Source organism: Schistocerca piceifrons, chromosome 3 (assembly GCF_021461385.2).
Source record: "Schistocerca piceifrons isolate TAMUIC-IGC-003096 chromosome 3, iqSchPice1.1, whole genome shotgun sequence".
In the NCBI taxonomy this organism is placed as follows: Eukaryota; Metazoa; Arthropoda; class Insecta; order Orthoptera; family Acrididae; genus Schistocerca; species Schistocerca piceifrons.
In genome coordinates, this window is record NC_060140.1 from 695,930,317 (window position 1) to 695,942,004 (window position 11,688).

General features: G+C 39.4%; 1 pseudogene; it reads left to right on the forward strand.

The window, feature by feature from the left end:
* The first annotated feature begins 2,454 nt into the window (after window positions 1–2,454).
* On the forward strand, window positions 2,455–2,572 carry LOC124790406 (annotated as a pseudogene).
* Window positions 2,573–11,688: the final 9,116 nt, after the last annotated feature.

Below are 11,688 nucleotides of genomic sequence, written 5' to 3' on the forward strand. Positions count from 1 at the left end.
ATTGCCAGATTTTCTATATGATGTGTTATTTACATAAATATTAAATTAGTGCAATATTTCGAAATTATAGCAACAGTGTTACATTAGATACGATATATTTTACTTTGAGGTTTTATACACTGCACAGCTCAAAAGTGTCTGCTAAATTACTTTGTGCTACTCCCTCAGATAAATACTGGAAATATACAGCCCAATAAAACTGACTGGAACTATTCTCCGTTACGTGTATACAGCATCCACGTGCAGTACATAATTTAAAGATCCTGAAATGCTAGGTGCACGTCAATACAACATAAATTCGGTCAACACCAGTGTATTTACGTTGCTGGAGTTTGTAAGTTTTAAAATACACCTTGTACAGTATATAATGTTTTTACCGTGGAACGCTGCACACGGTACTGCACTCAAATATTCATCGTTGTAGCGAAAACTTTCGCACATACTAACTACGTACCACTTAACAATCCTTAGTAGAAAGTAAAATTAAATTGCGTTTCATTTACCTGGACGACCCACCTCTTCTCCAATTTCCTTCCACAGTGTTTCTTTCCAAACGGAATCACTATATCTCCTATCAGTCATATTATATAGCTCTGAATGAGAACGAACTAATTCAGTCAAATACTCGTCTAACTCCATTATCTAAACAAAATAATAAATACAATAGAAAACACCGGAACTTACTTGTAATTAGAATAAATAACAAAGAGAAACTCGGAACTATAAAAAATTGATTCTTACATGTTAGGTACAAGCAAAGTTTTCGAACCACATCTACCTAACCTCACTCTTTCCAAAATATACAAACAGGGGCCGAGTAAAAACATGGAGGCAGTCGTTCGAAAACCAGAGATTTACATCACGTCAACTCACCGTCATGACGCGAAACATTCTCCAAAAGAATGCGTGACGTTGACGTGACGGAGACGTTCCGGGACGCTGACGTCGAGTGTGAACACAGCCATTAGAAACACAGGGAAGAATGTTTTGACGTGACGGACGTGACGGAGACGTTCCATTAAGTGTGAATCGACCTTTGAGGTAAACGGATCCTGGCTTCCCGTACTGCAGCGAACGACCGTCGCAGGTAGCAAGAGGAGAACCGCACCGGAAATGACCGCGGAGAAGCCCTCGGATGTTGGCGCGCCAGGTACATATAGTCTGCGCCCGCGAGCTCGGCTCCAGTTCACCACTGGCAATGGAGGGTGAAGCTCTGACAATGCCAGCCACTCGTGCTGGCGAAACGTCAGAAAAATCATTAGATGAACGTCGGCCGAAGAACCCGAGACAGAAGCCAATAGGCAGTTTGTCATTATTATTATTGTCTGAAAGATCATTGATATACACTATGAACAGCACAGGTCCCAAGAACTGCTCTGAAACACACCAGAAGTTGTCTCAACACCTGTACCTGATTTTCCGTCCAACATACCATGCCAATAGTATATTATCTTTTACCACGAAAAGTCTGTTCCTCAAGTTTGTAAATCTATAGCATCAAGCAGACTTACTGTATGTCATGCAGACTTGTTGCAGTTCGTGAAACATAAACATATCCTTTGAAGACATAAGCATCTCACCAGCATCTTTTCAACAAATTGGTCACCCACTTATCAACTAAGTGCGAAACAATTTGTATAATGCCTGCATCAGTAGTTTGGTAAGGCAACTCCGCGCAGTGGATTACAGGAGACTTAGTCCGACATGGGGAGACACTTGTCGCTAAATCCTTTAACCACGTACTGGCATAAACTTTATGTTATCGCTATTGTTATAGCTAGTCCACCGCTTTCTGAACGCCGTTGACAGTTGATAGCGCAGCTGTTTGCAGTGACTTACATTTCAAGTTCGAAGGGGGAGACTGCAGAAGGGAGGCGAGAGGTAACCGAGGAACACGAAGCATCAAGAGAAACAATATAGCGCAATGAAAGCCACACAAGAGCTTAACATTTCTAGACGGGGGATAACAATATTTCGGAAAACGACCGTACTGGCAACCCAACTGGCGAGAATAATGTTCCTCGCAACAGTTTTCTGGCCGTACACCCTCATAGGTCTCCGCCTAAGATTAATTCCCGTAGCTCATTGAGCACTCCGAGAACCTGTACCATTGTGCCTACATGAAATAACCGAATACATTACGATCGCAAGATAAATTTTGCTCAACGATGCTTCTGAAAGAGTAACTGCGCACATTAATCGAAACACAAATTTTCTGGATCAAACGCCTTTGGTTCGATCCTACTGTTGGACAGCGATATTGTGACCGTTTTCCAGAGGTGCAAGTTGGGTGGAGTCTGCATGCAGTCTGTTATTTGGGCTGGTCGTACGAAACAATTTATAAACTGCTGTAAGAGCGGCAGACACTCTTCAGGACTATATGCAGAAGCTGTTGCGAATATATAATCAAATACATTTATATCTCTGATTTGGTAATGCGTAAGTATGCTGTTCGGCAACGGCCTTTCCGCAGTGGATACACCGGTTCCCGTGAGATCACCGAAGTTAAGCGCTGTCGGGCGTGGTCGGCACTTGGATGGGTGACTATCCAGGCCGCCATGCGCTGTTGCGATTTTTGGGGGTGCGCTCAGCCTCATGATGGCAATTGATGAGCTACTCGACCGAATAGTAGCGGCTTCGATCAAGAATACCATCTTACGACAGGGAGAGCGGTGTGCTGGCCCCACGCCCCTCCTATCCGCATCCTCTTCCGAGGATGACAGGGCGGTCGGATGGTCCCGGTAGGCCACATGTGGCCTGAAGACGGAGTGAGTGCGTAAATATGCTGTTCTGTTTCATACCTCCCAGGGCCCTTAGGAAAGTAAAGAAAGACAAATATAGTTTCACTTTTTAGCTGATATCGATTTTTATGCCACTACATACGCTCCCTATAGTAACTACGTTACAGATTACTATAAGCAACACTATTCTCACTCATCCAATATCGCATTCAGGAACGCAGGTTTCTGTCCGCTTGGAGTGATGCTGTGGCAATGTATAACAGAGGTCTTTACGGAGAGGTTTGGACACTAATGTTCCTTATGGAGCCGCCCTATTGGGGCTGGAGCAGACGACACAGTATTACGTCGCTAACGAAGGCAGCAGCTGCTTTCGGAAATTATTATCGTTCTGAAGCTAGTTTGCGTACCTTTTGAGTAGGAAATTATCTTTTAAAGTTTAAAAATAAAATGTCGATTAACTGTTAGACCGATATAGCCCTTTTAGTGTGAGTAAAACGGTGCGCCTTCAGAAATGTTCGTACCTGCTCAATGTAAACACTTGACAAGAAAATGTGACGCAGCACTATCACAATCGAGCAGTGGCTGTCAAGTCTGCTATTGAAGCATCTTGATGAAGACATACATGTATCGAGTCGCCTGATGTATGCGGACGAACATCGCCTTGTTTGTGGGCCATCAGCAGACGCGTGTCTGCTGGTACGGAGGATCCTCGCCTTTCATCGTCGAACTGCATCACACGTGATATGGGCACGGACGTTACTCTGCCCGGAAGACTCGTATTTTCCATCTGTGAAGGCCCACACACTGACGTGGATCAAAGACTGTAAGTTTACAATTTTTTCCGAAACGGTAGCTAAAGAGAGTGTGCTCGGCTGTTGGGCATTCTTACAGCAACGACATGACTCTTTGACGAAACTGTCAGCTTATTGCCAATTATTTGGGTAGTCTTTTCACCGACCCCCCACGCAGTTCAGGCGTACCTGGCAGGAGACGGTGACATGTTGATGCTCTTGTTACGGGTCCTGACATGGAACATGGAACTACAGAAGTCCAATCGCCAGCCGTGCACCGGGGATCTACTATTCGTTTATTCTTTGCGTTATTCTGTGGTTGCCGAAAACGTTTGCTTTTACTTGGGAGGCTCTTCCGTTGTTTCTGTCTGTACACATCTAAAAAAAGTATTTTGGTACAGCATCTCAGTGACTTGATTATTTAACTTCTTGATTAAATACACATATTTTCTTAGTGGTTTGATGAAGAATGGCACTTCCTGTTATGCGAACTAAGTTATCAAAGTCTTCCGGAGGGAACGGTTCAGGGACGGGAATGCGGAGGCATCGTGATCAGGCCTCGAATTTCGACCCCTGCCCATCCTGTCTCCACCAGCCTGAAGCTGATTGCTTTACTTCCTCGAGCCAGCGATCACTCACGTAAAGTGAGAAATCGGGGTTCGAATAAGAAAGAAAAAAATTTTTACGGGTGTGAGTCCTGTCACAGATTTTCGTTTTTCACCGGTAACTGACCACAGTATGAATTCACAACATGTGAATCACTTCATGATTGTAATAGTACGCTAATTCTCCTCTGCCAATTAAACCGCAAGATTTTGACACAAATTTCCATGCAGGTGTAACCATTTTCTGTATACCGTACACATCTTCTGTTGTGTTGGTACACTGAGGACTACATTTAGATCTTTTACACCTTTCATCGCTAGAAAGTATCACGGAGATAAAAGGGAGCTGTAAATTCTTCAGGTGGCGTTTCTAGATAGAAACATTTTATACGAATGTGAGTTAAGCACTGGGGGGAAATATAATACATCAGCGTCATGATTCACCATTCATATTTAGGATAATAAATAATTACAATCAAGGAATTACATTTAAGCCATTGGGAAAATTGGTCTCCCGTAAAGGCAAGTGTAATAATACTTTTTCGATATCACAGATTGTACGTAAAGCCCTCGTATTAATAAATGATTCTCACGTCCTGTGTGTTAAAAAAAAGTGTAGTTTAAGTATCGCAATTGTCATTATGACGTAAGTGATAGTTTTAGTTTTGAATGAGATGTGAATTATAAACAGGATGATCCAAAAAAGAGAAAGCTTTTCTGAAATTTTATATTATTATATTCAACTTACGTGAAATATTCATTACAATTACGATGGTGTCCTGAAATGTAAAGCCTCTGCTTTTTTATTCTGTTCTCAGTAGCGGGAGAAATATCTCATGTCACGTACATTATTCGATCAACTTTCTCGCTTCAAACTGGTTGAAATGGCTCTGAGCACTATGGGACTTAACTTCTAAGGTCATCAGTCCCCTAGAGCTTAGAACTACTTAAACCTAACTAACCTAAGGACATCATACAGATCCATGCCCGAGGCAGGATTCGAACCTGCGACCGTAGCGGTCGCGCGGTTCCGGACTGTAGCGCCTAGAACCGTTTCTCGCTTCACTGATGCAAGTTGCAACCCTGTAATGTTCGAATACAGTGTTAGCGGTGCTCTGCCTGTCAAAGTCGCGTCGTTTATATATCTAGGCGTTACATTGCAAAGCGACATGGAATGGAACGAGCATGCATGGACGGTAGTGGGAATGGCAAATGGTCGATGGAGGATCTTTGGAACGCGTAGCTCATTTACAAAGGAAACCGTGTATAGTACACTTGTGTGACCCATTCTTGACTACTGAACGAGTATTTTGGATCAGTACAAGTTCAGATTAAAGGAAGACATCGAAACCATTCAAAAGCATGCTGTTAGATTAGTTACCGGTAGATTATCAACAAGCGAGTCTTACAAAGACTCTTCCTGAACACAGATGGGAAAGGCGACGTTTCCAGAGGAAAGGCGACGTTGTTTTCGCGAACCACTGTTGACAAATTTAGAAAATAGACATTTACGACTGACTGCACAACGATTATACTGCTACCAACTTATATTAGGCACAAAGACCGCGAAGACAAGGTAAAACAAATTAGCGCTAACGTGGAGGCACATTGGCAGTCCTCGCTCTGTTTGAGAGTATAACAGGAAGGAAATGACGTGTAAAGGTATTTGGTACCCTCCGCCATAGACCGTGCAGAGGCTTGTGAAGTATGTATGTAGATGTAGATGAGATGTATGTTAACGGCAACAGCAAAACATAAAGGTAGTGTCATCACAGTTTGTGTTGTGTTAACATCTACAGCACAGTCGTACTGCAGTCATACTTAGTCGACGTTGAAAATAATGACTATTGTTCGTGAATTTTTTTGACACTAAACTGGTGTGCTGAGGCTGCACTGTAAGTAACACTTTTTCTCTGTATTGTGTGTCGCCTTCCACTGTAATAAATTAATCCCATGTCAGGAATCGAACCCGGGCCTGCTGGGTGAAAGCCAGCTATGCTAGCAACTTTTTTTTTAATTTTTAAATTGTTCTTGTTTTTTTCGAACAAAAGATGGCCTTTAATGCCACTATCTTTTATTCGTATTTACATATGACCAAATTCCAAATGTGGGCTTGGATATTTGGTACAACGAGTACTGGAAGATTTTTTCATTACAGATGAAGACATCTTGCTAAGAGAATTGTGTAGAAATGTTAACGATTAATATAATCCCAAACGTATCGGATCTTGCAACGATATTACAACCACATATGGTTCTTAGATGTTTGTAACTTTATATGAATACTACAAGTGAATATTCATTTTTAATTAGTAATTTACTTCCAGACTGCCACAGTAAAGTTTCACTCGAAAAAGTATTCCATCTACAACAATGAGGTGGACACAGAACCATGATAATAAATGTTTAATGCTCCAGTAAAAGAGAAAGTAATCTGTAGTAAACTCATCTCAGACAGTTTCAGAAAACTCAGCAAAAACATTAAACTAATAGATACTGATACGAGTCTGAGAAATATAGATTATTTATTACTTACATTGATCCATCAGGAAATTGGGATTTTCTTTCCTTTATAGTATGAAGATGAATTCGAAATTTTACCAACATTCATAGTTTGAGGCAAATTATCTTTACAATACTGCTATCATGAAAAAAATGAATATGAATTAATCATGTAAAATACACTTTACATAAAAAATCTGTAACATTTTAACAGTCCTTTTACTAAGACATTTGTGTCAGACAGCTGGCGCTGCCACACACACACACACACACACACACACACATACACACATGTATTTACAGTTATACAATAATGGGTGACAGGAAAAGTGTCCCTGTCAGACACTACATTACAGTGAAAATTCACTTCCAGGGAACCTGAAGCACTTCTTTCGCAATAAGTCACTTATTTTCGGGAACAATTCAGCTGTCCACAGTCAAAATATGAGAAAGTGACAGTTGGATGTTTGACTCAACTGTACGAATCACCATAAATACACCTCGATGTTGCTACACCAGGTGAATTTCCTCGACTGCGACTCGTACAATGAGTTCTGGAACGAGGAGACACTATACCTGTACCAGTAGCAGCTACAGTGTATTTATCGCAGCATGTGAGTCAGCGAGTGAGTGGCGTTGGGGTAGATAACGGTAGAGGAGGGATCTGGAGAGAGGATATAAAGAAGCAGGAAGAAGGCATACTGCGCAGCCATTGCAGGAATCAGTCGCAAGCAAGTCGTGACCACCTTTTCGTCTCGCTCCGCTAGATGCCGGTACAGCCACCTATTGTCCTACTGGTTGTTTGGTGGGTGTACTATACCGCACTGGTGTCGCTGCCTATTCGTATTTCATCTTTGACTAAGATGACACATTTTTCACATTTTATTCATCTCTCTTGCCAGTTTACCTTCTTTCCGAAGGTATCCTACACTACCTTGGAAAAATTACGTACATATAACGAGTGCGGGTCATTTACCTGTTAATTCATGGCCAGCTAATTTAGTACTCTGTCTCTATTGACTTGGCGATTTATCTGTTAATAAATACGGAACCAGTCGCATTTTTTAATTTTGATAATATTTATTCAACTATAAAAATGTTTTCGGCCCATTGCAGGGTCATCATCGGATGGAGGTGTTACAAGAACTTTATTCTGTGGGCAGAGTGTACCTGAATGCAATGCTGATGCTGCTAGTGGAAATGACGGAAATTTAGTAATCAGTAACGAAACGTTTACGAAACTGAAAGTTTCTATTGTTTTAGCTACTTACAGTGCACTGCCTTGTGGTATACATACCAAATCTCTTCCTATAATGTACATTAATAAGCTATGCACACAAATATACGTAGTATTTAGCCGCACTTGGCTTTGTACAATGATTCACAGAAAGTAAAAACTGGAAGTTTTTACGAAGAATATGGATATGGTAGATATTACACTTTATTATATCATGGTCTTTGGCATGAGATACATTATATTGTAGTACAGATGCTATATTTCAATAAAATTTGCTAGCTGAAGGAGCGTTTTTATATTCGCAACATAATTTTAATATGGGCTTATAGTTATACTAAAGATCAACAAACAGAGTGGAATATTTACTACGTAATTTAAATTTTTTATAAGTTACAGAACGCCATGGTTTTAAGATGAGAAGGAGAACAAAACTGAAATGTTTTATTATTAGCATTTTTGTTGCTTTGGTGCCAGGAGTCCTGGAAATTCTGGAAAAAAAGTTTTGTATTCATTCAGTTTGTTCACATAGGATTTTCTGAGGTGATTTTAGTTTGTGGATGTAAATCTCTAATTGTTCGAGGAGGTCTATCTGTATTTCTTTTCCGACAATGTGTAGCACAGAAGGATTGTCATTTATGTCTCCAATAGTGAGTTAATGATGAGCAATATGTGACGCAAAACTGGATTTATTCAAGTTTTTGAGTCGAATGGCGTCAGTATGCTGTTTGTAGGGAATTGCAAAATATTTCTCTGTTTGATCGATGTAGAAGCAAGAACAGTAGCATGTGAATGTGAATACGCCAGAAATTTTATGCTAATCTCCAGTCTATCAATTATTGTGAACAATGTTATTTTGTAGTTTATTGTCAGTGTAGAAGGATATTTTTATGGTGTTTATTCTGAAAAGACTTGCAAATTTATAAGACATTTTGCCAAGGAATAGAAGGAAGACAAATTTTGGTGTTTCTTTCTTAGCTTATAATGGCGATGGTGGTTGTTTAAGTTTACTTTGGATTTTTCAACTAGGGTATTTATCAAAAAGACGTTATAACTATTATATTGGGCTATAGATTTAAGTATTTTCATTTCTGCACATGCATTTGCTTGACTGATAAGTATGGGGAGCATACAGTTTACAGATGACCTGAAGAAAACGGTTTTCTATTGGTTTGGATGCCATGAGGTATGGTTACTGGCAACATCAGAGGTAGAGGGTTTTCTGTATATTTGGAGGATAGGCTTGTGAGTGGAGATAATCACGTCAAGTAAACTAATTCCTTCGGAACTTCAGGGCTCCTACCCATTGCCAGACCACTGTTTTGCATGTAAAATGTGCCACTGAACGAAAAACAATGATGGAGAGGACTAAATCAAGCAACATCACGAGTTCACAAATTTCTGCATTCCTTAGTTTTTTTTTGTATTTGAGTAGATTATTTTGTATTATAGCGAGTGTGACGTTCCAGAGAATATTGGTGTAGAGGTTTACTATGTCAAAGGAGGCAATCCTTTTCGCATCATACAACATAAAAATATCCTACCACACTGACAATGAACTGCAAAATTAAATAGTTCACGGATTGGCATAAAAATGCTGGCATATAAAACCTCACATGTTCCTTTTCCTGCTTCCACATATTTCAAACAGGGAGATGAGAAGACATAAATACGTCAAGTTTTGCATAACATATTGCTCATTATGAACATTCTGTTGGTCATACCAATGACAACCTTTCTGTGTTACACAATGTTCAGACAGGAGTACAGATGGACCTCATTGAACAATTAGAGATTTACGTACATAAGCTAAAATCACCTCATAAAATCCTAAATGAACAAACTGATTCAACACAAAACTTTTCCTTCCAGAATTTCCAGGACACACTGGCACCAAAACAACAAAAACGACAATAATAATACATATCAGTTTTGTTCTCCTTGAAATCTAACAAAATGGTTCAAATGGCTCTGAGCACTATGGGACTTAATATCTGAGGTCATCAGTCCCCTAGAACTTAGAACTGCTTAAACTTAACTAACCTAAGGACATCACACACATCCATGCCCGAGGCAGGATTAAAACCTGCGACCTTAGCGGTCGCGCGGTTCCAGACCACAACGGCTGGCTGTCATCTATGGCATTCTGCATTTAATTACGTAACAAATATTCCACTTTGGTTGCCTTTTGTATAACTGTTAACCCATATTAACATTACGATGCCAATACAAAAACGCTCCTGCAGCTAGCAAAATTTATTGAAATATAATATCCGTACCTGTAATATTGTACTGTAGTACAATGTATCTCATGCCAAAGACCATGATGTAATAAATAGTAATATCTATCATGTCCATATTCTTTGTAAAAGCATCCAATGTTTACTTTCTGTAAATCAGTGTAAGACCAAGTGCAGCTAAATACTGTGTATGTACAGAGCTTAATAATGAACATTATAGGGGAGCATTGATATGAATACCACAATACAGTGCACAGTAAGTAACTAAAACGTAAGAAACTTTCAGTCACCGATTACTAAATTTCCGTCATTTCCACGAGCAGCATCAGCACTGGATCCAGTTACACTTTGTCCACAGAGTAAAGGTCGTGTAGCACCTCCGTCTGATAATGACCCAGTAGTGTCTCGAAAACATATTTATGGTTGAATAAAGGTTACGTATTTATTAACAGATAAGTCGCCAATTTAAATCCCAAACGTACTTCGTCATCTATAACGGATGCACTGAAATTACCACTATCTCGCCACGTAAAACAAACAATGATCAACTACAACAAAAAATTTAAACTGATGAAATACATTGGAGCCATCAAGTTTAATAAGAAGCGTCTCACAGAAAATGTCGTTCCAAAGAACATTATGTGTAGATCAATTACAACAGCAAGTCACCACAGAAAGCCAAAACAAATAGGTGAAATTTTCTGGCTAAAATCGGAATTCAAAAGCACTAGAAACAGTCAGACCTGCTGTCTAAACTGCTTGTTGATATGCATTTTAAACTATGTAATGTCACTGATCCAAGTCGCCTTAAACAATTTCTTGTCAATGTTGATGCATAGGTTGTTAAATTAAAACTAGAAATAGAATCTAACCAGAAGAAAAATGTTTCAGATACAATTTCAAACAAAACAAAAGACAATTCTGTAGACGTTGCATGTATATGACACAAATTTCATCACAGACTTGTTAACAAGACTGATATAACCTTCAATGGTAATGAGCTGAGCTTACTACATGAAGTCTCAAACACAACATTGCTCACAGACTAAATAAGAGAAATATCAAAATTTTAATCATTAGCCTCAAAATAGCCTATACAACAACTAAACTAGACTACAGCACACAGAATGCAATAGCACATAAAGCAAATCAATTTATAAAGAAAATCTTAATGAAAATAAAATTTCATCATCAGCCCACAGTGAACCAATAATACTTAGAAACATCAACAAGAACCCTACTAGTCATGAAATCCTAGTGATAAAAGCAGATAAAAGCAAAACAGCAGTTAGCATCTATCAAAGAGACTAAGATAACAAAACACTGGATTTTTTTTTAAATCTAACAGTATGAAGTTGAAGTATAACAGACCACACCCAAAAGTACCATGAGAAGCTGAAAAGACTACTCAAAAGTTGCCGTTTTTACTGACAAATAATGAAGCTCAGTACTATGTTGTAATGAATTCACAGACCCCTAGGTTAAGGGCCCAGCCTAAGATTCATAAAACTAGTCCCATTGTCAGATTGTAAATGCAATAAACAACCCAGGATACAAAATTACCAGAAAACTTTA